The sequence below is a fragment of the Lissotriton vulgaris genome, chromosome 12, assembly GCF_964263255.1.
Source record: "Lissotriton vulgaris chromosome 12, aLisVul1.2, whole genome shotgun sequence".
In the NCBI taxonomy this organism is placed as follows: domain Eukaryota; kingdom Metazoa; phylum Chordata; class Amphibia; order Caudata; family Salamandridae; genus Lissotriton; species Lissotriton vulgaris.
In genome coordinates this window covers 174,457,510-174,484,223 of record NC_141700.1, presented here as the reverse complement: position 1 = coordinate 174,484,223, position 26,714 = coordinate 174,457,510, and positions in this window count along the sequence as shown.

The following is a 26,714-nucleotide window of genomic DNA, read 5'->3' as shown; positions in this document are numbered from 1 at the left end:
TTATGTACATGATTTAATACTGGTTCCTACTAAAGTCCTTCAGGAATCAATTATGCACATTTTTCATGACACACCTCTTTCAGCTCATCCAGGAATAGCCAAAACATACAAATTAATCAAAAGACAATTTTGGTGGCCAACTATGTTCAAGGATGTCCAACTTTATGTAACCACATGTAGTGTTTGTATCCAAAATAAGCCCTCTCATCAGTCCCCTAGTGGTTTACTAACACCTCTACCTATACATCCTCAACCATGGCATTCAATTTCTTTAGACTTCATTGTGGAACTTCCTTTGACACAAGAAGGATTTACTACTATTCTAACTGTGGTAGATCAATTTTCACGTATGGCACATTTCATTCCTCTGAAAAAACTTCCTACAACTATGGAACTAGCCAAAACATTGATTACACATGTCATTCGTTTACATGGAATTCCATCTGTGGTAATTTCTGACAGGGGGTCTCAATTCATATCGCATGTTTGGAAGAATTTAAGTTCTCTTCTTCAAATGGAAATTTGTTTGTCGTCCAGTTATCACCCCCAAACTGATGGTTTAACTGAACGCACAAACCAAACCATAGAACAGTATTTACGTTGCATGTTAACCACCATGTCTGGTGATTGGTCTGATCTCCTAAGCACTCTGGAGTTTGCATATAATAACGCTGAACATACTTCCACCAATATGTCTCCTTTTTTCTGTAATTATGGCTTCCATCCTAAAAGTTTTCCAGAAGACATTAAGATTCATAATACAGTTCCAGCAATTCATGACTATATTTCTGGGTTATCTTCCATTCATAAGGAAGCCCGATATAATTTGGCTAAAGCAAAAGAATCTCAAAAGAGGGCAGCGGATAAACACAGAAGTGAACAACCCCAGTACAGCCCTGGAGATAAGGTTTGGTTAAGTACAAGAAATCTGACTATAAAAGGAACTAAGAAATTCAATCCCAGATTTATAGGGCCTTTTCCCATTGATAAAATCATTAATCCGGTTTGTGTCAAATTGCTCCTTCCTCAGAAATATCGGATTCATCCAGTGTTTCATGTGTCCTTGATCAAACCTTTTGACCCCCCAAACTAGGTTAATTCGACCTCCCACTTCTGTCTTAATTGATGGTCATTCAGAATTTGAAGTCAAGAAAGTTCTCGATTCCAAACGAATTCATGGCAAATTATTCTATTTGGTGGATTGGAAGGGGTATGGCCCTGAGGAAAGATCTTGGGAACCAATTGCTCATCTGCAAAATGCTCCAAGGGTTCTGAGGAAATTCCATATGCAGAATCCTTCAAAACCAAGACCTATTGCAACAGTCTTAGGGGGGATCTTGAGGAGGGAGTACTGTCATGATTATGTGTGAAGCCTTTATACTTGTTAGGCTTCACTTATTTCTTGGCATCACCTGCCTTATAAAAACCCGCCCCTTTCCCATGCACCAGCACTCCTTATGTGAAGTAATGTGAGGAAATGTGTTTTGTACTAATGTTACTGGTGATGTTTTCATTTAGGAGACATGAGCCTCTGATTGCCGTTTTTGTGATGTTTTCATGTAGGAGACTTAAGCCTCTGATTGACGTTTTTGGGAAGCCTCTAATTCTCATTTAATGCGACAGTCTCATGCCATTATGCCTTTTTTCCTTTTAAAAAATAACCTGCAGGCTTCTTTCAGGATGTTTGCATCTGCATGCATTCCTTCGCGTGTGCCCAGCTTCAATCTGGCCGAGCGCATGCATACGTAAGGTGCGGCTGGGTGCGGTCAGGTATTTAAACCGCACCCAGCCTTCTGGAAGGCGCTTTGCCTACTGCCAGCGCGAGAGAAAGGACGTGTGGACTCCCGGTGAAAGGAAATCGGCAGATTACCTGATTTACGACCTTGAGGCCTTCCGTCTTCACCGAAGCTAAAGCCTGGCATCTTCTTTCACAGAGAAGGACCTGCAAAGACAAAAGATAAGTTTAATCATTTCCTAGTTTAAGGCGCCCTTCGCAAGAAAGGATACCAGAACAATTTTTGGAACTCTTCTTTCAAGAGACGATCTACAGAACTTCAGAGACTAACAATTTTAGAAGCTTAATTTGGATATTTAGTTATTTAGGGTTTAATGAAAAAAGGAATCAAAGGTCAGAAAGTGATTTGGAAAGGCGATATTTCCAAATGTTATGTCTATGAGTTTCTTGTGTTTTGTGCTTGTTTCTTCTTGCCCTAAAAGCTTGATATTTTAGATCTGGAGAATATAAAGACAAAGAACACACTCTAAGTAAGTCAAAGGAGATAGGCCTTAGTTCTTAAGGTAAAAAGGGGGTTTCTACATAAAAGAAAGGAGAACAAATGTTTTAATATTTTTATTTGTTTATTACAGAAAGATAAGGTTTGAATTCACAACAAGACAAGACAAGACAAGACAACAGAATCCCTCCAGACAAGACTGACCATCAAAGACAAGAAAGACATACTGGACGGACGATTGACCACAGCTGTTCGCAGGTAGGCGAGAGGTAGAACTTAGCAAGGAAATTAGAGGTCATTGATAAAGAGCTTGTAAGAAGGTTAGAACAAGCAGAGTAATCGGGTTGTTCATGTTGTTTCGCAGGTCGACAGCAAGAACAACTACGTCCAGTACCGGCCCTCCTCCCCTTTGTCTAGCTCATATCTTGTAGTGTTTTATACTTCCTCCAGGAAGGGGTTAGTCTCTAGGGAGGTTGGTCCCTTGCGTCCCTGCGAATTCACAACGCATCCCACATCAAGACAAGGTAAGGGACGACGTTATTTGACCTTGACACACATAAATAGTTGGTGTTACTGTACAAGTGAATAAATGTAGAGAGATACTTACAGTCATTAGAAGAAGTTGTCAATTAAATCTTGACGCAAGTCGACACCTTCCTCATTACCACTATTATCTTTATTTGGCACTTCAGGATCCTCACCGGGTGGCTCTTTGTGGTCTGGACCCTTTAAGAAGCAAGGGGACCTTTTCCCCAGGTGATGTTGTGGAGCATGTATCAGACCACAAGGATTTGGCGCACCTTAGAGGGTGAGTAGAGGAGGGTTCCACCAGTTTTGTCCAGATACCAAAATCTGGCCTTCAGAAGCCTGAAAGCCCACTCCACTGGCTTTGTGTTTTTCCATGGGCCTCATTGAAGGGGACATTCCCTGGCATTGATGGATTCCTCCACTTTTCCAACAGTCATGGTCAGTTAGGATAGGCTGCGTCTCTTAAATGGAAGACAAAAAAGAGTCAAAATATCTAACACATGTCTTGAAAATTGCATTAGCATTATTATGACAGATTGTACTTACCAACAAGCAATGCTCACTCTGGTCTAAGCTGTGACATTTGCAGGGGTACAGTGCTGTGCCATAGCACAAAGGAATCATGGGCTGAACCAGGGAACTGGGCACAGATGCTTGAGATGTATAAATCAGGTAACCAGACAACATGAAAGTTGATTGAATGGGAGTTCTTAGTATTCCGGTACACTTGTTCCTTGGCCTGCAGTGGCATTAAGGCAATTTTGGGTGCCATCAATAGCTCCAACCACAAGTGGTAGGCATGCAATGGCGTGAAAATCACCCTTCACATTGGCCAAATCCTGACATCGTGGGAACTGGATGTAGCTGTCCATGTTTCTCATCATTGCTGAATGTACTTGTAACACACTGCAGACGGATGGTTTTGAGATACCACCAAATATTGCCACAGTGTATTGAAAGGACGCTGTGGCCACAAAATGGAATACTGTCATCAGTTTGACCATTTATGTAATAGATGTGGGATTCCTGTTATAAGGCAAGAGATCAGGCTCCAGCCGGTCAAATAAATCCTGTATAGATTACACCTTCAGAGATGACGCATTATCAGATATTGTGGACCTGCCATAGGAAAATTATGTTAGTGAGTAGTAAGCACGCAGCAATGTTGACCACACAACATCATTAATAAGTGTAATGACCCATAGACGCCATAATTTGTGTATATGTAGAGTTCTATGCACGTATATGATTGATATATGTGTGAGAAGTTGGCAAATACCATCATGGTCAAGGTAAATTATATTTTGTACTCTTCACAACTGGAGAAATCTATGTGGTCTGGAAAAGTGACTAATATAAATCATATTAGCTATGTGTATAGTCCAACAAATCCCTCAGCCTAGATCATGCCTCTCTAGTATGTAATTTGAGAGCTGCCAGTACCTTCCAGACCCTTCAGAGTATTACACTGCCATGAAGTAACTTATTTAATGGGCACAAGGTGACCCTTTCAAAGTAAGAGTAGATGCAAGGTGGTGTTTATGTGACAGCGTGATCATCAGGCTGCAGATAGAACATCCTGACAATACATATGTTGTATGCTAACTCATGAGTTATGCTACTAATATCTGTAGAAAATGTAGGTGACAGCAATACAGACAAACAAAAAATTCACATCTCAAATGTTTTTCTTTACTATTTTTGTATCACTACAGGTCAACACCCATAAGAAGTGCAACATGTGGATGGCCATCACGAGAAAGGTGCAGACTTAAAAGGGTCTATGATTGCATAGCGTCCATTGCCACAAGAGGTAGGTGGACCTAAGATGCTGGACCCAGAAGATCATAGAAGTCTAGCTAGGAAAGTCCTCCCAACATGTGCGGGTGCACACCGCACCGTGCCCCCCAATGGCCCTCATCATTGTGGTGGCCTATCCGGAGCTTGATGGGCAGCTGAGGGCCCAACATCAGCAACAAAAGGGTGCATTCTGATCAGAGTTTCACATGTTACATAAATGCAAAAAAGAACTATTTCTCCCAACGCATCCACAACAACTGTAATTCAGCTAAAGAGCTCTTTAAAATAGTGAAGGAGCTCAGTAAACCATCAAGCATCACCCAAACACTTGCTCCCTCGGTCGAGGCGTGTGTAAACGAATAAACACCTTCTTCACTGAAAAAATAGGGAAAATCTATTCTACCTTCACTCCCCAACACCCCCCCAATAATTCAAGAAAACCCCCTGATACAGAGACAGCAACCAAAACTGCGACAGACTCGCTAGATTTAGAACCTACACCGACTTTAGAAGGCTTTGAACCATTCACAACGTATGAAGTTCTAAGAGTAATGAGCACAGTAAAATCTGGCTCCCCATCGGATCCCTGTCCTCACTTTGTGTTCTCAAAAATTGCCTCCACACTCTGTCCCCTGATTACACAACTTTTTAACAAATCTCTAAGAACTGCAACCTTTCCGGATACTTGGAAGCATGCGTCCATGATCCCCCTTCTAAAAAAAGCTGGATCAGACATTTTTAACCCTGAAAACTATCGCTCCATCTCCCAGCTCCCCTACCTTTCCAAGGTTTTGGAGAAGCTGGTCAATGGACAGCTGACCAGATATCTGGAAACAAATCTTCTCTTAGATCCTTCTCAGACGGGCTTCAGAGTTAATAACAGTACGGAGGCTACGCTGCTGGCAGTGTCGGACAGTATCAGGTCTTCCACCGACCAAGATGGGGCGGTGGCAATGATAATTGTAAATTGATACTTGTATTGTAAATTGATACTTGTATAGCGCACTACTCACCCGCAAGGGTCTCAAGGCGCTTGTACGAATACCGCTGTGGAACCCGTCCTGGCTTTCCCTGTGAGGCGTCCACTCCTGGGCACCCCCAAGGTGGAGGCCAGGCATCCTTAGCGTTGTGGGGGCCGTTGTGGAGACTAAGCAAGCTATTGCCCAGAGTTGCAGAGTGGGACTCCATGATTGGAATAGGCACCGAGGCAAGAATTATAAGGTCCGTGGAATTTTGAGCCCAAGACCCACCAAGGCAGGGAATTGAACCCTGGTCCCAGGCTAGACCTCTGCATCAGGGTCTGCCGCTCTAACCATTGAGCCACACTTCTCCACTGATACTGCTTGACCTGTCAGCGGCGTTCGATACGGTCTCCCATAACTGTCTGTTGGACATCCTTCATAGCAAGGGAGTCCAATCCACTGCACTAAGCTGGCTGCACTCTTTTTTGAGCAACCAGACCCAGGCAGTACACATGGGACAATTCCATTCTAAATCCAGCCCCATCAGTTGCGGAGTCCCCCAGGGAGCTTCATTAAGCCCTACCCTTTTCAATGTCTATATGTCATCTCTTGCTGATATTGGAAGGAAGTGGGGCATTGGCATCTGCTCCTACGCAGATGACACGCAACTGATGGTGGCCTTGGACGAAAAAACGGATATTATTAAATCCAAATTGCACAATTGTCTCTCGGAAATGGCCCAGTGGATTTGAATCACACTGCCTGAAGCTGAACGCCGGAAAACCCGAGATCCTTCTGTTTGGCGGTGCGAAACGTGTGTGGGATGCCACATGGTGACCACCCTCACTAGGTATGGCCCCCATCCCGAAACAACACGCAAGGAACCTGGGTGTCATATTGGATGACGCGCTGTCCATGAAGGATCATGTGCGAGTCCTCTGCGGTAAAGGCTTCGCCATCCTGAAACTTCTCGCCAGATTATTCCCCTGGATCCCCTTGGATTGCAGACGTTCCGTCACACAGGCCTTGCTGGTTGGTCGCCTGGACTACGGTAATGCGTTATTTGTGAGTATGAATGAGCATCTGTTCACACTTCTACAAGTACTGCAGAATTTGGCGGCTAAACTCATCTGCAATAAAGGCAATCTTGAATCTGCCTCGGAATGCCTGAAGAAACTGCACTGGCTGCCGATGCGCCAGAGGGCGGTCTTCAAGCTGCTTGGCCACGCCCATAGGGCCCTCCATAAGACAGGTCCTATCATCCTCCAGGGGAAGATCGAATTCTACGTCCCTACAAGGAACTTACGTTCACTCCAGTCTGCCTTCGCTAGAACTAAACTCATATATAGAGTAAGGGCCCCTGACCTAAGGTTTACCACTAACCACCTTCTGTTTCGAAAAAAACTAAAGACTTACCGTTTTCCTAAATTCTAATGCTTGCATCAATGTCAGTCCGTAGGAGTTTCAGTTTTGGTATAAGCGCCTTGATATCCCCCGGGATGAGTGCTGCACTCTATAAATACCGAAAATAAATAAATAAATAAATACATGACCGATGTTTTGTTACAGCCAGGATTCTTCACATTTACACTAATGCCTCCCCCATGTCCAACACACAAGGAGAGTGGTGAAGTGTGGCTCAATGATTAGAGCGGCAGAGCCTGATGCAGAGGTCTAGCCCGGGACCAGGGTTCAATTCCCCGCCTCAGCGGGTCTTGGGCTCAAAATTCCACAGACCTGATAATTCTTGCCTCGGTGCCTATTCCAATCATGGAGTCCCACTCTGCAACTCTGGGCAATAGCTTGCTTAATCTCCACAACGGCCCCCACAACGCTAAGGATGCCTGGCCTCCATCTTGGAGGTGCCCAGGAGTGGACGTCTCACAGGGAAAGCCAGGATGGGTTCCACAGCGGTATTCGTACAAGCGCCTTGAGACCCTTGCGGGTGAGTAGTGTGCTATACAAGTATCAATTTACAATTTTCCTTGAAAGTGTACGTTTTGCACAAAGTGTATGATGAATGATGATGTGCTTTGTCTACTATTTTTGGGACATGATCCCACATTATTCCTGTCCACAAACAATAGGCTGGTTTAAGCAGACACATGTCTGTCTCAACTCCATATTTACCTCAAGTAGTTTGATGTCATGGCGGGTATCTGTACCAAACAGGCCACTAATCTTTATTGTGTCAGGTGTGATGATCCTTCACTAATGTGGATGATGCCCTATTACATGTGACATAGCATACTGGGCACTTATGATGAAGTGGATGTACCAAACCTCAAACAGGTAATTTGGGATTCTACACAGGCAATATATATTCCATATATATCCCAAAAGGTGAAGGCATCAGAAATACTATACCATGAAAGTTTAGAGTATAAGATTAGCATGAGGTCTTGCCTCTTCACAAATGTGTGACAAATAATGGTGATAGGTATTTAGTTATTGTGGTAACACAGACTGGAATGTGTACACATTGGTGATGGACACAAACCCTAAAGCATTTAACTATTTCCTTTGCTATGATAATATGATGAAGTGATGTTGGAGATGAATGGCGTACTTGCAGGGATTGTGCAAGATGGGAATTCCCATTACATATATGCAGGCATATTCATTCAGGTGCACTGTAAATCAAGGCAAACTCATGACTCATTAGACAAAAGTTGACCTTTATCAAGTTGTAATGTGTTGCCAATTCAGATTTATATGTGAGTGTTTGAGGTAAGTATTACATAGTAAATGCTGTCTTCAAACAAGTACTATGATGTTCACAAACATTGCGAGCCACAGTGCAAGCCACCATATGTAGTGGAACCATTTCACTTAGACCCACACACTTCTATGGCCTATAGGCATTTGGGTGTTAAATGTGAAAATGTATTTTCCTCTGTACTGAAGTGTGTTGGGCAGGTTTCTGTGGCTATGTACTTAAGTTGCTGTATGAGTTATTTGTAAATCCTCCCCAATCTTTGTGTCTCACTGTCTTCAGCAGGTATGTATATGGTGTGAGATATATTGCTAAGTTATTTCAGTACTGATTTCACCATAAATTTTGACATCAGGCTTATACTTTAGTGTTTTGGAATGAGTGTTCTACATTGTCAACTGCACATTGAAAGTTAAAATGCATTCAGTTTAGACAACTATGTATATGGCATTGCTGTATTTGTTTACTCTCATTGATTCATATTTCACATTTGTAAAATATACACTAAGCAGACTTTAATTACTTGCAGAGATACTGTACGAAGGTTTTTTTGGTAGGTATAATTTTTGGTGACATCAGTTCACTATTCTGAACTACGGAGGTCAAAGTATTGAAAGGGTAACACTGTTCTGGGTGATACATAATGATGGGGTAGAAACCAGTTCATACATGAGTTAGGAACTATCTGGTGTTGTGCAACACTTGGCATGCATATTATGGTGCATACATGCATGATTACAAACCAGGATGAGAGGGTCCAAGGGAAAAAGTTTAAAGACCGCAACGGACTAAATCCCGCAATCTACATATACATACACATAACAGTAAAGTCCGAGGGTCTGGGAGCGCCACCTACAACTATGGTGACATATGTGCCATTAGTGCACCGGTAACTTGACCTACACAGGAAGTCCTAACTTAAACTTTGATAATTATTAACATCTTCTTAAGTTAATAGGACCATTATGGGTCCTTGATATGTGTTTATTCTTCATGACACCGGCTCTATATTTTGCCCTTGTATTCATTTACTTGTTATAGGCACTTATTTACAGCATTTGTGTGACACATTCCATGTGCTTTTTCAATCACTGGTAACTTTATTGCTTTCATACCTCTGCTGCTGTTCTACCGTGTTTTCAACATTGCACTAGGTACTGGAGCCATCATTATCTTCTGATTATCAATGTACAATCTTTTCAATCATGTGGATATGGGGTTTGGTTGAAGGTATTCCGCTGTGGTGAGCTAAGGCTAGCATCTATGATGTTTACCTCATTGCTTGAGATATAGCCACTGCCATCTCTTTGAACAGTTTTTGGACGCTGCTGTGTGTGCTGTGCCCAATCTACTTCACTGCAGTGTACAGTGTGCCTGGTGTGCTTGGCTGCAGTGAATTCACTATTCAATTCAGTCCTGATGTTTTTCAATGTAGTGTTCTGCACACTCACTGCTTTGAGCTTTGTACCTGATGTAGTATACTGCAGTATGCGTGCTTTGTGTGATGTATGTCTCCTTGCAAGTAGGCTTTGCTTCAGTGTGCTTAGTCCCAATGCTCTTCACTGAAGCATGTTATATTTATTGTACACACAGTACTGCTCCGTCCTTGAGAGGAATTCGGTGAACTGGTGTGGAGTTTTGGGGGCACTTTGTGGGATTCCGTGTAGCAGAACTCTGCGAACTCAGGCCTACTCCACACCCACGGTCACCACCACAACAACCACCACACCCACACTCACCAGCCATACCCCCATCACATCCACAGATGACACCGTCACCACCACACCCACTGTCACCACCAAAACACCCATCGCATCCATAGACTTCACCACACCCACATTCACCAGCCACACCCATCACATCCACAGATGACAGTGACACCACCACACCCACAGTTACTACCACAACAACTACCACAGTCACCACCACAGCAACCATCCTATCCACAATCTCTGCCACACTGACATTCACCACTACACCCCATAATAATGCCACAGCACAGACAAGCACAGTCACCATTCACACCCTCATCACATCAACAGTATACACGACACAAACACAACATCCTTAGAGTACACACGTAAGAAAATGAGGTTCTCCCAATCATACATACATCAGACATCTAGGGCACCATACAAACCCACACTTGCCAAACATACATCAGACCCACAGGCAACAGCACCATCAACAGACACATGCACATCACACACAGCCAGTCCCTGTGCCTCCCAAACCTCACACCTTCTCACACAGCCTCCCAAGCTCCCAATTGAGGATCCCCATTTTACCCTTGCCATGACCCTTCCCATTACTAAACCCAGGCCAACTAAACAGTTATACACCCCTCCCACACCCAAACACATCCATCACGCATCCCAATCTACCCCCTGAAAAAGGCTGATCCACCCCTTCCAATTCCAAGGCCCACACTCACAAACAAAAATATCACCCTTCCACTTCCAAACCCCCTCAAATTCTAATCCACCTCTTTCACATCTAAGACTCCCATTCCTAAAGCCAAGGACACCCCTCCAAAATCCAAGTTCACCCTCCAAAGCCCAAGTCCCCCTTCCATTTAGGTTATGCGAGGTGCCTGCTCTCCCCACTGGATGCTCCTTCCTGAGGAGGATCCCCTTGGTGGGGATATAGGAGGCAAGCTTTGTGGCACGGCAGAAAAGTGCACAGGACTTTACATGCAGCATTTTGGACTGTCATTTGGCATTCTTTATTTTGAGAGAGTTATCTCATTTGTTTTAAATTAGTCTATGGTTTGGATTTTCAAAAACGTATTCTTGGTATTTCTTTCTCTTAGCAATTGTTTGATTTCTGGCAATGTTTGAGACTGATATATGTAGTACATATTTGTCTTTCCCATGATGTCAGGTAATCCAGCCTATATATTTGGATGTTTGCTTGCATACACTGGTTGTCATTGTAAGTGATGGTCATGTGCATTTTGATTCAGGCATTCATCATAGTAATGGTCATATGCACCAACAAATAGTTGTTTCAGCTTGATTTTATGATGTTTTTATACAGGAGTGTTTGTTTCCCACTGATTAAGATAAGTATGTACACATGTGCTTTGGCCCATGTTCGTGTTGCATCAGCAGCAGTGACATGACTTGTAAGATCGGGTTCATGTTCATACAGGAGGTGTAAAGGTGAGTGAAGACGAGTTTCAGCCTCATATGCGTTGCTTTCCGCCGACTCAAGTGTGGAGGTTTGACTACCACAGTTGCCTCGGAAAGAAGGCAGAATGTGATTGGCTGGGTGGAAAAAGGGACTAGCCTCCCGCCATCAGCCGTTTTCCCCTGAGACTGCCTACGTGGCAGTCGAGCACGCCCAGCAGTAGGCGGGTGGTAGCCGGGCGGTCTTTCAGTTGACAAACCACACACATCAAAATAGGGTGGGCAGACTGCCTACTAGGCTGCTAGAGAATCTGATGCTGCTGCGATTGTAATCAGCCCCAAAGTGTTTTCTTCATGGAGTCACATTTAAAGAGATAGAAGTTGGACAGTGTTTTGTTAATTACCTACTATTTTATTGTTTTAAGTTTATGTACAGGGAGGTTTTAGTTTAAATATAAGATTCACTTAGTTACATAGTTCTCGAGATGTATATAATTCTTCTTTAAGGATCTGGTCAGAGAATCCTGCAGAGTTTCCTTGTCTTGCAGCATTTGTCATTTGTGAAGTATTTAGTCGAAAAAATTAGTGTGCCTTTTATATTGTTGATTTAATTGTTTGTATGATTTTATTGGCTAAGGTTCTTCATATTTTGATTTTTTTAATCATGTAGTCCTTCTATGGCAAATGATATATATATATATATATATATATATATATATATATATATATATATATATATATATATATATATATATATATATATATATATATATATATATCCTACTAGCGGTCGCCAGTAGGTAGTTATAGTTAGGGCCTAGTTTCCATAGGAAATCCGCAACATTCTATTTGGAATAACATTGGCGCCGGTGGACGAATCTTCGCAAATTCTCCAAGAAAATGGCCTGCTCTGCTCCTTCCCTGAAAGTTTGGGGGTGATTCGTGAAGCAGGGGCCGAGAAAAAAGGGGGTCCCAAAACGTGTTTTCCCCATGCAATTTTCCATAGGACCTTTAGCCCGGGCTACAGCCCGAACGGCTGATCGGAATTACACCAAATTTGGCCAAAAGGTAGAGTTTGGTTCGCAGATCACTCTTTTTGTTTAAAGGTGTAAATCCGTTCAGTAGTTCCTGAGAAAATCATAAGTAAAATCATAAGTATATCTATAGGCGCGTACTGTACGCGTACTGTCCGTGTACAGGTCTGCGTACAGGACCGCGTATGTACGCGGCCCTCCCCGAGCACGAGCTGCATGCTAATTGGCTGGCAACTGCCTGTCAACACTCCAAACCAGAAAGTGTTGGCAGCCATCTTGTGCCTCGGTAGACTGAGGCACAGGAAAGCAGTGAAACAAGTGCGCAAAACACGCAAAGGGAGAAGGGTAGAAACAATGTGACCCCCTAGGCCTGGTCAGGGGGTCCCACAAGGACCTCCAAGGCCCAAAAAAATGATTAATTTTTTTTCGAAAAATCGCGGGGTACGCGTACGTACGTGTACAGGTCCATGTACCTACGCGTAAGTACGCGTACCTTTCCGAGCACGAGCTGCATGCTGATTGGCTGTGAACACTCCAAACCAGGAAGTGTTGGCAGCCATCTTGTGCTCGGTAGACCGAGGCACAAAAAAGCAGAAAAACAAACGTGTAGAACGCAAAAAGGGGGCAGGGTAGAAACACCCTGACCCCCTAGGCCTGCTCAGGTGGTCCCACTAGGACCCCCAAGGCCCAAAAATGTTTCTTTTAAAACCCGGTCTGCTTTTTTTCAAATTGCCCTCCGGGGGAACCCAATCCCAGGGGCTTAGTGAAAAAGAAGTGTGGGGGGGCCCCAATCACCCCCGACACTGCTCCGGGGACCGCCACCACCAAGGGCAAAGTAACGCAGCCCCCTGGTGCATACTGGAGGTTCCTGGTGGGCTAGTTGGCCCCCAGGGACCTCCAGTATGCAAGGGGAATTAGTTCCCCCTCTGAAAAAGCGCCAGGGGGCTGTATTGCAGAGAGGTGTACAAAGGGGCGTGGCCTTATTACACCTCTCTGCAATGCAGCCCCCTGGTGCATACTGGAGGTTCCTGGTGGGCTAGTTGGCCCCTAAGGACCCCCAGTATGCAAGGGGAATTAGTTCCCCATCTGCAAACGTGCCCATGGGCTGCGTTGCAGAGAGGTGTAAAAAGGAGCGTGGCCTCAATACACCTCTCTGCAACGCAGCCTCCTGGTGCATACTGGAGGTCCCTGGTGGGCTAGTTGGCCCCCATGGACCCCCAGTATTCAAGGGGAATTAGTTCCCCCTCTGCAAACGCGCCCAGGGGCTGCGTTGCACAGAGGTGTAAAAAGGGGCATGGCCTCATTACACCTCTCAGCAATGCAGCCCCCTGGTGCATACTGGAGGTTCCTGGTGGGCTAGTTGGCCCCCCAGGGATCCCCAGAATGCAAGGGGAATTAGTTCCCACTCTGCAAATGCGCCCGGGGGCTGCGTTGAAGAGAGGTGTAAAAAGGGGTGGGCCTCATTAAATCTCTCTGCAACGCAGCCTTCTGGCGCATACTGGAGGTTCCAGGTGAGCTAGTTGGCCTCCAGGGACCCCCAGTAGGCAAGGGGACTTAATCCCCCGACTTAGAACACTCTACAGGGCGCGTTTGCACAGTGATGAAGGTAGGGGGCAGGGCTTGAGGTGAGGTGAGTGCAAACATGCCCTGAGACGCGTTTTAAGTTGGGGAATTAATTCCTGTTCAATCCAGAGGGTACCTAGGGGGCAACTAGTCCAACAGGTATCTCCAACAGGTATCTCCAGAGCTGTGTTGCAGAGTGATGTAAAAAGGGTGCGTGCACTTTGAACACCTCTCTGCAACATAGCTGCCTGGCGCATACTGGAGGTACCTGGTGGGATAGTAGGCTCACAGGGGACCTCAGGATTGAAGAGGAGTTAATTCCACAATCTAGCTCACTACTATTCCTGAAAAGTAAATTTAACGGTACTTACCAGTAACTTGAATTTCCTTCCATAGGATATCATTGCCTGATATATAAAATATATTTTAATGAAAAAAAATCTTAAATAAAAATTTCTATATTTTTAAAAATATTTTTTTTCAATTTATATTAAAAATATGTAATGTAATTTAAAAAATAAAATATCTAAAAATAAATAATTAAAAAAAATGTAGTGAATCACTATAAAAAAATATAACAATTAATACATTTAAAAATTATAATTTACAAAACCTTTGAAATTCACTGAAAAAACATAGGTTTCAGCCACGTTATAGTTAGGAATTAGCATTTAAAAAACCTTAGAAATTCCCTAAAAAACTATAGGTTTCACATATTTTATAGTTAGCTGGACATTTCACTGATACAAAACCATTGAAATTCCCCCGTTATAGTTAGCTCAGCTAACTATAACTCGTGCGCCCGCAATGCACTGCTGATGACGTCACATATTACATCACTCATGACATGGTCAGTGACATCACTCATGACATCACTGATGACATTTCAAATGATTTCAATGTTTGATAGTTTATTTGCATGTGTGAGTATGTGTGTGATTAACTCTTTGGATGAGTATCAGTGTGTAACAGGATGTATAGGTGTATGAGTACATATGATGATTGAGTATATGTATGAGTGACTCTATAGAACTGTTAGTGAATGACTGGATGTGTATGCAGATTTTGGAATTACTGAATAGGTTGTTCTAACTGGTATTGGTATCTCGATTTTTGGGAAATTTTAGTTTCTAATTTTGGATGTGTGTATCAAGGGTTATATTACGCTGAGAGGAGGTCTGCCACTCTTTCACAAGGATGATGTCATCAGTGATGTTATCAGTGATGTCATTTAAGATGTAATCAGTGATGTCATGAGTGATGTCACTGACCATGTCATGAGTGATGTAATATGTGACGTCATCAGCAGTGCATTGCGGGCGCGCGAGTTATAGACACTCTGAGAAAACTAGAAATCAAATATATTTTGTTGATGAACACTAAGCAGCCTGGAGGTTTAAATACCACAGAGGATATATATACTTGCATTTGACAATCACATGAATTGAATATACCGAACAATGCTGTAATTCCGCTACACCAACGTTATCTTAGTCACTGACATAATACCTAATAATAGGATAAATTTAGGCGTAATATTTTATGGTATTTTATTGTTATTTATATATTTAAACATTTATATAATTACATGTTTACAGGATTTTATATATTTATATATTTATGTTTTTATATGATGGACCTATTCTGTGACTAAGATTTGCAATGAATTTGGTGCTAAGGATCAAAATCTGTTGTAATACAGGTCTAGAAGTATGAATTGCCTTATAACATAGCATTATATAGGAGTTTAACTTTCCACTGAAAGCGCAGTCCAGTGGCCAATACCATCGTAGTCACAAATTCAAAACTAAAATTGCACGAATCTAACTGAGAGCCGAAATTATTTCCAAGTTTTAATTAAAAGATATGTTACCTACAATGCCTTGAAGAAAACATTATCAACTGTTTGGAACTACCGTTTTTAGAGTATTTGATACAATTTTTCTTTCTTATAAGATATAATCTGCACATTTGCACATTTCACTTTAGTTAGACAGTCGTTTAGGTTTATTAAGAATCTGCTATTTATATATAGAGCCATGTTTCTTTGTGATACAAATATCTGGGTCTAAGATTTGGACTTTTATTGATGTTTAATGCCCATGTTCTACTGATATAAATTAGCAAATAGGATTTGTTGACAAGCTTTATTTGAACTGAAACTCACAATTCAATAGGAATAATAAGGATGTCTACAATAATTTGTTTTTTTATGACACATTTATGTGCCTATTTTTACAAAAAAACGCTCCATTAGAGTCTGGCTGTATATTAAACCTATCATTGGATTTTAATCACAGTTTCAAGTATTTAGAAGCTCACTTTTATGTGCAACAATATTGACACAATCCTCTGTCAACCTTATGATCATATTGGGTTTTTGTCCAGTTTTGTATTTATATTTATATATCTATGAATATTTATTTATCTATACTACTATTATAAAGAGAGAACTGTGTCCTTTGAGCCAGGTAAATTCGAAAAGTACACCACCAATCCAAACACCCAATACATGTTTGAAAACGTCAGGGCAAGCAGAAGGACATAGGCTATACAAATGTAAAAAAGAAACGTTATTTACAAAATGTATATTAAAAAAAAAATAGTCCCTCCAAAGTAGCGCCGACCGCGACGTGCGTGCTCACTTCAGGAGCACTGGGAGGAGCGGCGTCCGAGGAGCGGCTGACATGGCGCGGGGGAGGAGCGGTGACCTGAGGAGCAGCGGACAGGCCAGCGGCAGTGCGAGCATCAGAGAGGTGGACATGGCGCGGGGAAGGAGCGGCGGCGGACAGGCGGTGAGGAGCAGAGCGTCGAGGAGTAGTGAACTGAGGAGCGGCAGTTGAGGTAAGGCTCCGGGGACAATGTCGGGGCAGGCGGGTGTCGGGCCAGGCGGGGGACGGGGAGTTACAACAACACAGGCGGTGAGGAGCAGAGCGGCAAGGAGTGGTGAACTAAGGAGCGGCGGCTGAGGTAAGGCTCCGGGGACAATGTCGGGGCAGGCGGGTGTCGGGCCAGGCGTGGGACGGAGAGTTACAACAACACAGATCGGCTACGGAAAGGTAATGTCGGGGCAGGCGGGGGTCGGGGCAGGCGGGAGACAGGGACTAACAAGGTGACGGGTGGAACATTTTGCAGGTAGTACTGTCCGACCTCCATTGACTCAGGCCAGGTGGGGGTCGGGCCAGGCGGGAAAACAGATCGGCTGAGGAAAGGCAATGTCAGGGCAGGCGGGGGTCAGGGCAGGCGGGGGACGGGGCGGGTGGGGGCACGGGCTGCTTGCCAATGTCGGGGCAGGCGGGGGTAGGGGAAGGCTGAATGCTCCCGGACAAGATCGGGACGAGCTGCTAGTATATTTATATATTTGCACAAGATATATTATCTATGCACAATCATGGTTGTTTATTGAAAACCTTGTATATTGTAGAAAGTTATTCCAATGGGACTACTAAAATGAACATGTTTTCCATTTCTATGACTGTCGTAACACTCAGTTCATGCACTGATCAGCACTATGTCACTTTAAAAGCAAAACAAATCTGTGCTATGTTGTCATGTGATCAAGACTCCGTGCGAGTTGAAACGTGTAATGGCGACATTGAAATAAACATCTAAGCGATTGCTGTGGTCCGTGTGCGTGTTTTGTCCTGCTACAAGTGGAGGTTTTGTACATATCTTTTTCAGCTAGGATGCTTGATTCCGGTCCAGGGAAGACATGACTTGGCAGTTCGGGCTCAACTGTTCCCATGAGGCACAGTGTCAAGGCTGATTTGCATATGGCCATGTCTGAACTGGGGTGGTGTGGAGTGCAAAAAAACGATGGATTTAGGCCCAGATCTCTGTACTGGGGTGAATGTATGACATTGTTCTGCATTCTGTCCATCAACTGTTGTTTTTGCACAAGTGGAGGTTGGCGGCAACTTCAAGATATTTATATATAGATATATATTATTTAAGTTCTTGTATAAATTTTTGTAGTTATTGGAAATAGTTTTTTATTTATATTGTCACAAATTTATTTATATATTTTATTTGGGTAAAATGCTAATATTTTGGTGATGTGATATATTTTTCTTATTTGAACATATATAAAATGTTTTGTTTGTTTTAAATAATTGTTATATGTAAAATGTTGTTTTTTAAATATTTATTAATGATAATGTAATTATTTTGGGGATATTATTGTAGTGGATATTGCGCGAATTGATATTTGTGATATATTATATGTTCATTTAAAGGTGACAATATTTATTTTTCTGATATTTGTGCTTGATATAAGTGAAAATCGATATTTTCAAACAGTGATATTTGTATTTTTGATATTTTGGGTTGTATTAGTTAAGTATAGGAAGGTAATTTTTTTTAAGGATATTTATTTTCTGATATTTTGGTGTTTAAACATTGTATAAATCAAAATTATGTCAATGATCCAATGATGAGTGGTCACCAGTGGGAAATATCAGAAAACTCTATCATGGGAACTCCAGTGCCATCAGCAACATCATTATCATCATCATGAAGTACTTAGAATAGAAACATACTTCCAAATTAAACACCTGCAAGATTGAGGGCACTCTAGATGTGATTAATTAATGGAAACTCTAGTTATGAAAAGTTCAAAGCGCCAACTGTGTACATCACGATAAAGTGCGGGTCAGGTCCTAAAAGTGGATTGGGCCCTGTTGCCACTTACCTTCAGAATTAGAAAACATGTCAACGCCACTTTTCTGAGAAGGTAGATGTTCAGTGGAGCAAAGCTGCAGATGGTGTCCGAGAATGATTTGTCATCGTCAAGGAGCCACTGGACAAAGTTGCTGTGAAGATTTCTACATTCAGACTTAGTCTCTTTTTTGGAAGTCGAAAATCTCTAGCGGGACGACTCTGGAAGCTGTAGCCAACAAGGGCTCCACAAGGCTGGATACCCTTTTCACAAAGGACGGCTAAACAGGATTTGCTGCTGTAGATAAGAACGTAGCATGATCTGTTGTAAGGTCAGGCTGACAGTTGATGTACATTGAGTGGATAGACAGACTGTTTTTTTTCAGTCTCCTGTTGGTTCCCAGACAGTATTTAATTCTGGCTATCTGGGCACCTTTAGTATCACTTCCAAGGGTCTGCGACTCAGGAGGCATCATGTGATGGGTTGGAGTTTACATGGGCTGGGTCTATGTGTGAGTTCAAGATGGCTAGAGTAAATTCTGCCCCTGGAACTCTGATCAGAAGGCCACACTGGTAGTCCTGGGTTCAAAAAGTAGAAAAGGGCTCAAGAAGCAAGGCAGGCCTCTAAAGGTTCAAGACAGGCTTCTGGCAGCAGATCCCTCCTTCCAGGAGCAGCAAAGCAGTCCTCTGAATTACACAGCAGGCCATAGAAGCAGGCCGTCCTCTGAAAGTCCTTCCTCAGGTCCAGAAAGTGAACAGAAGAGTGGGTCTGAGGGTCCTATTTTCATACCTGGTGCCTTCTTTGAAGAAGAAGTTTCTAGAGAATTCTCTTTAAAGTACTTGAAGTATCCTGCCTCTCCTGCCCTGAATTTAGGCTGGTTGCATGAAGAATGTAGTGATGACGTGATGGCAAGTCCTTTGTGTGAAGGTAGGGCACGGACTATTCAGTTGGAAATGAGGATGTGCCCAGCTCCATCTCCTACTATTGACAACAATGGCCCATCTAGGCATACCTAATTCCTCTATTATGTGGGTGTCTGGGAGGAACAAACAAAGTTCAACTGCCAACTAAACTCAGTAATGTGATCCAGGAACATGCTGTAGGTCCTAAAATGTTTGGGCAGGAAAATGCCAACTTTCTATAAGTACCATTTTCAAGATTGGAACGTAAAATCCAATATTACCATTAAAGAGGTTTTTGGACTACAATTTCTCAGACACCAAACATGAAACTTTATCTCTCCCCAATCAAAAGTTAACATTTATTGAATGTAAGAAGGCACCCCAATGTTGTTCTATGGGAGAGGTAGGCCTCAAAGTAGTGAAAAACATATTTAGGAGTTTGTCACTACCAGGACAAATAAAACTTAAAAGTACATGTCCACACTTTTAATTACAATGCACCTCACCCATTGGGCTACTTAGGACCTACCTTTAGGGTGAGTTATAGGCAATAAAAGAGAAGCTTAAGGGTTGACAAGGTGGTTATATTGCCAAGTCAAATCAGCATTTTAAAACTGCATACAGGCTGCAATGGCAGGGTAGGGACGTGTTTAATGGGCTACTTAAGTGTGTGGCACAATAAGTGCTGCAGGCCCACTAGTAGCATTTAATTTACAGGGCCTGCGTATATGATATACCACTTTACTAGGGTCATATAAGTAAATTCAATTTGCAAATCAGTTATAAGCCAGTTTTAGCATGTTTTAGGGTGCGAGCACAAGCACTTTAGCACTGGTTAGGATTGGTAACGTGCACAGAGTCCTAAAGCCAACAAAAACAACTCAGAAAAATAGGAGGGCAAAGGCAAAACATTTGGGGGAAGACCGGCCTCAGACTGACAGACTGACAGGTCTAACAAACATATTTTCATATCATCTGAGCTGGCAACTATTTTGGTCAAGAGAGAGCTTTGTATGTGACCCTCATTCATGTTAGTTCTTTATTACAACTGTTAAAAATGCAATTAGCTATCCTTCTGATTTACATTGTGCCCAGTCTGCAAAAGAATCAGTTTAGATTAGTAAGTGTGCAAATGAGGTGAGGTTTTTACCACCCCCTTCAGAGGAGGGATTTCCCCATTACATTATTAATGACGTCATCACCACAGGAAACATTATCACCCATAATGTAGTGCAGAGTACCTCAACGACTACACTATAGCCTTATAGCCCACCATAGCCGGCCATACCGGCCATTAAAGGCCTGCTCCAGCGTTATAGGCCCGAGCCAAAGGTGAGGGTCTTTAACAAGGATGTGGGACTTTTTAAAATAAAATGTATTGAATTTTCTTAACATTTGCTAATGAACAAAACAACGTTTGCAGCTCTCGACCTTATCAATTGTGTTACAATCAGTTTCACAGTACCTAGTTACACTTATTCGCCTTCTGGCATATGGCACATTTGTAGTACTGGTTAAGTTACAAACCCATGTCTCGTAGTGAAGCAGCGCCCGCTCCAACACAATAGCGGCTTCCAAACAGCGATAGCAGGAGACTGGCTGCTTTGGTATCAATGGTTCCTTGTGTACTCTGTTTAGCAGTTAAAAAGGGATAGCTCCTAAAGTGCAGCACCTTCTACAGAGCCAAGCCAGTGTGTGAACAAAGACCATATAACCTTGGGGCAGGAGTGGACCGGCATCAGATTCCAGTAGCAGTCCATTAGGTCACTGCAGTAAGTGACGTCTTCTACCCAGGCTTTAATGGCTGGTGTGTTGGAATATAAAATATATAAATATGATTGTCCCACTATGTACCACATATAACTATATACTCGTATCCATGAATCGAGAACGAAACATTATTGTAAGACAACCTAATGATAGGTTATAGAATGTCGTTCCGTCCTATTGATGTAATTAGGACTACTAAGTGTTATATCCTTTCGTCTATCCTTAAGAGCGTTAATACTTCATGGCATAACACAGAATACGAAAAACAGGTTAAACCGTTTAAGTCTGCCTCTCTTTCATATGGAACATGGTTCAGGGAATCCAAGGTCAGACTTGCTCTTCTCGTAGGACGCACACATTATAGCAGGGTCTGTTTCTGTACTCTACGGGTCCAAGATAGACAAGAAGGGCACCTCACTGACCTACTCTTGGAATAGCTTTTAGCTTAGCTATTGACAAATGTGTAAAGAACCTTAAATGGGTGTTCCAGACAGCTTGTGTATTTCCATTCTTGGTGTTAACCAGACTCTGTAAAACGTATATATACTTTGTGTAATGTGCATTTAGTTAGTCTCCTCTGCGCACCTCCATGGGTTGTGTAGACAGAGGCTCCCCTGTCAGGGCTTGTATTTTGATTCAATAAATGATTCGACCTTCTCCATTGCCGACTGCTTGGTTATTCCTTCATAATATATATATATATATATATATATATATATTCACTGAAAAAAACATAGGTTTCACACCAGTTATAGTTAGGAATTAGCATTTAAAAAACCTATTAAATTCACTGACAAAACCAGTTATAGTTAGCTGGAAATTTTACTGACATAAAACCATTGAAATTCCCACGTTATAGTTAGTTGGACTCACTATAACTTGCGCGCCTGCAATGCACTGCTGATGACGTCACATATTACATCACTCATGACATGGTCAGTGACATCACTCATGACATCACTGATGACACCATCCAGTGAATGTGTGTCTTTCTGAAAAATAAATTTGTTTTATATATGTATTTGTAAAGGTCGATGGAAGAATAAATGTTTAAATAAGTGTGTAAATGGATGTTTTTTTTAAAAAAAAATTGGTTGGTTAACTGGCTTATTAAGTGTATCTTAGTGAATACATATATTAGCGAGTATTGTTTAAATATTTAAATGTTTGTATCAGTGTTTCTCTTTGTGTATAAGTGGCTGCAGGGGTTGGTGATTGACTCACTGTTTGTATGTGTTTTGAAGACAGCAGATGTGCAGGACTTTATGGGTGGATGAGTGTGTATATGTGTGTGTTAGTGAGTGAATGACTGTCTCACAGTGTCTTCATTAGTAACGACATATGTTTTAATCTAGTATATGTGAGTATTGATGTATATAAGTGAGTATAGTATATATAGTGAGAGATTGTAGGAGTTCCTGTTTAAATAAGTATGTGTTTCTATAAGTGATTGTTTAAGAGAGTAAGTATGTGTAAGTTTCCTTAGAAGTAAGGTGGTAGTGTGTGTATAAATGTATATGCAAATAAATGGATGTTCAATAGTTTATTTGCATGTGTGAATATGTGTGTGAGTAACTTTTGGATGACTGCTGATGTGTAACAGGATGTATAGGTGTATCACTACATATGATGAGTGAGTATATATATGAGTGACTATATAGAACTGTTGGTGAATGAGTGGATGTGTATATAGATGGTGGAATTACTGAATTGGTTGTTGTTACTGGTTTGGGTATCTCTTTTTGAAAATGTTTGTTTCTATTTTTGAATATGTGTTTCAAGCGTTACATTACACTGAAATTAGGTCTGTCACTCTGTCACAAGGATGGTGTCATCAGTGATGTCATGAGTGATGTCACTGACCATGTCATGAGTGATGTAATATGTGACGTCATCAGCAGTGCATTGCAGGCGCGCAAGTTATAGTGAGTCCAACTAACTATAACGTGGGAATTTCAATGGTTTTATGTCAGTAACATTTCCAGCTAACTATAACTGGTTTTGTCAGTGAATTTAATAGGTTTTTTAAATGCTAATTCCTAACTATAACTGGTGTGAAACCTATGGTTTTTTCAGTGAATTTCAAAGGTTTTTTAAATGCTAATTCCTAACTATAACTGGTGTGAAACCTATGGTTTTTTCAGTGAATTTCAAAGGTTTTTTTAATGCTAATTCCTAACTATATAAGACCTGAAAGCCCACCAGGAATCTCCAGTATGCGCCAGGGGACTGCATTGCAGAGAGGTGTAATGAAGCCACAACCCTTTTTACACCTCTCTGCAACGCAGCCCCCGTGCATGTTTGAAGAGGGGGAACTAATTCCCCTTGCATACTGGGGGCCCCTGGGGGCCAATTAGCCCACCTGGAACCTCCAGTATGCGCCTGGGGCTGCATTGCAGAGGTGTAATGAGACTATGCTCCTTGTTACACCTCTCTGCAACGCAGCCCACTGCCGCGTTTGCAGAGGGGGAACTAATTCCCCTTGCATACTGGGGGTCCCTGGGGTCAACTAGTCCACCAGGAGCCTCCAGTATGCGCAAGGGAGCTGCATTGCAGAGAAGTGTAATGAGGCCACACCCTTGTTACACCTCTCTGCAATGCAGGCCACTGGCGCGTTTGCAGAGGGGGGACTAATTCCCCTTGCATACTGGGGGTCCCTGGATCATATCTGCCCAAACACCGATATTCCGAACGATTGTAAATGACTTTTCTTGAGAAACATTTGGATTTGGATTATCATGTCCTATACTATGGAATTTTTGAAAGACTGACTTTGAGGATGCTATAAATTACTCAAGTCTTCCCGAATTGTGTGGGTAAAATTGATACCTAGTCACTTTGAATAAGAATATACTTATGTCTCGTCTAACATTTGGAAGAAATATCTAGTTATATGACAACGGGATACCGACATAACTTGAAGGAAATAAGAGCGCCCTGAAGAAGTTCTGTTGTACAGAACGAAACGATTCGGCTGGCTGTGGTACATAAACTTAAGGAAAATAAAAGCATTTGAATATACACCAAGATTCAGCGCTTCAATAAGGACTCTAAGTGATATGATTTGATTGGACTCATTGTGAAAGTGGTGCTGTGCCAAACTTTGGAATATTCTCCACTACTCTCTACTACTTACTCTCTCCTACTCTCAAATACTCACTCTCTACTACTCATTCTCTACTACTCTACTACTCTCTACTACTCTCTCTCTACTACTCACTCCCTACTACTCGCTACTCACTACTCTCTACTACTCACTATCTACTACTCTCTACTACTCACTCTCTACTACTCTCTCTCTACTACTCACTCTTTACTACTCACTACTACTCTCTACTACTCCCTCTCTACTACTCACTCTACTATTCACTCTACTACTCTCTACTACTCACTCTCTGCTACTCTCTCTACTGCTCTCTACTACTCTCTACTACTCACTCTCTACTCTCTATTACTCACTCTCTACTCTCTACCTCTCTACTTCTCTCTTCTTCTCTCTCTACTAATCTCTACCTCTCTACCTCTACACCTCTACCTCTCTACCTCTCTCTACACGCACACATATACACATATATGCATATATATATGCATATGCATTTATATATATGTATGTGTATGTATAAAAAAAACAACAAAACATTTTTTTTTTAAACAGCTACTTTTAAAACTGTCATTCTTTTTCCCCATGGTACGCTCCCCGGTACGCTCCCCGGTGCGCGTACCGGGCGCTCCCCCCGCGAAAATCCAAAAAAAAAAAATTTTTTGCCCCGCGGGGCCCTTTTATGGCCCCCACATCAAACCTAGGGGGTCAAGGGGGGGTCTACTCTGCCCCCTTATGGTCATTTCCCTCTTTGTTTTGGCCACCTCTCGTGTCTCGATCCTACCGAGACACAAGATGGCGGCCGCTCCGGACTGTTTAGAATGTTTACAGACACCCCAGAGCCAATCAGCTTTCTGCGCGCAAGTCGCGTAACACGCCCGGTGCGCGTACGGGTGCGCGTACCGGACCGCGGCTATAGATATATATATTTTTTTGAACCTTAATTACTCAAAATCCACTGGAGCACATATCTTGAGACATAGCAAAGGCACATCGGGCTACCAGTCCCTACAATTTTGCCAAGTTTGGTGGAAATCCATTCAGCCGTTCGGGCTAAAAGTGAAATCGACCGCCCTATGGAAATTAACATGGGGAAAACGCGTTTTGGGACCCCCCTTTTATCTCGGCCCCCGCTTGACGAATCCCCCCCAAACTTTCAGGGAAGGTCCGGAACGCTGCGAGGCCATTTTGAGGGAATTTTCAGGCAGATTCGTCAACCGGCGCCAAAGTTATTCCAAATAGAATTTTGAGATTTAACATTGAAAAAAATCCTAACTATAACTACCTACTGGCGACCGCCAGTAGGTAATATATATATATATATATATATATATATATATATATATATATATATATATATATATATATATATATATATATATATATATATGTATATATCCTTGGGCTATTGGTAAGTATAGTCCAGTCTTAAGAAATTTGAATCCTTCAGTTGGCGACTCCGCCGGTACTCCGCGTTAGGGTCGTCCCCTCCTGTAATCAGGAGCAGAAGGGACAGGGAGGAGTTCTGGCCGAGTGGGTGGACAAGAAGTTTTTATTTAAAGACCCCGTTAGCAGAAAGTCCGCCCTCTAACCCAGTATCCCTCCTGGTGGCTGAAGACCCTACGCCGGAGTCCTACGGGCTTAACCCGAGAGAGATACAGACTGTGTCGGTCTGTCTAGGAATCGGCAGTGGAGAAGTCGGGATCAACCTGAGTGCACCAGGTGAGTGAATCTTCTGAATGGAATCAGACACTTGAAGGAAGTGTCTATTTTGGAAACGGTGGCCGGGGAAGCCGGACCACGAGGGAATCAGGAAAAAGGGCCTGACGTGGCGGTGCAGGGGCTGCACGGGCAGACGCCTTTAGGATTTGTATTTACGTTGTGAAATTGCACTTGGTGCCTTGCGAAGCACGGGGTGTTCGCTGGGCCAAACTCACTTAGGGAAAGCCCTCGGAGCAGCTGGGTAAGCCAGGATTCGGGAGCCTTGAGCCCCGAAACGCCAGCCCAACCAGAATGCGACCAGGGGATACCAAAAAAGTGAGTTTGTGGTCTTCCTACCAAGGGGCTTTATTGTGAATTCTTGGAATTCTTTGGAAATTGATTCCCCGAACAGGAGTCGACGGGCTCTGTTCATAATATGAGACATGTCATTGGAATTGGAACTTGTATAAGAGCTCATTACTGGAACCCTGCGACCTATTGTGGTATTTTTGTATGAAAACGATCGTAAGAGTATGGGAGAGTGAATGGTGAAGTGGGCACGCCCGTGTGAAAGAAGCAAGTTGATAAAATTGTAACATTTGTAGCAATATTGTTA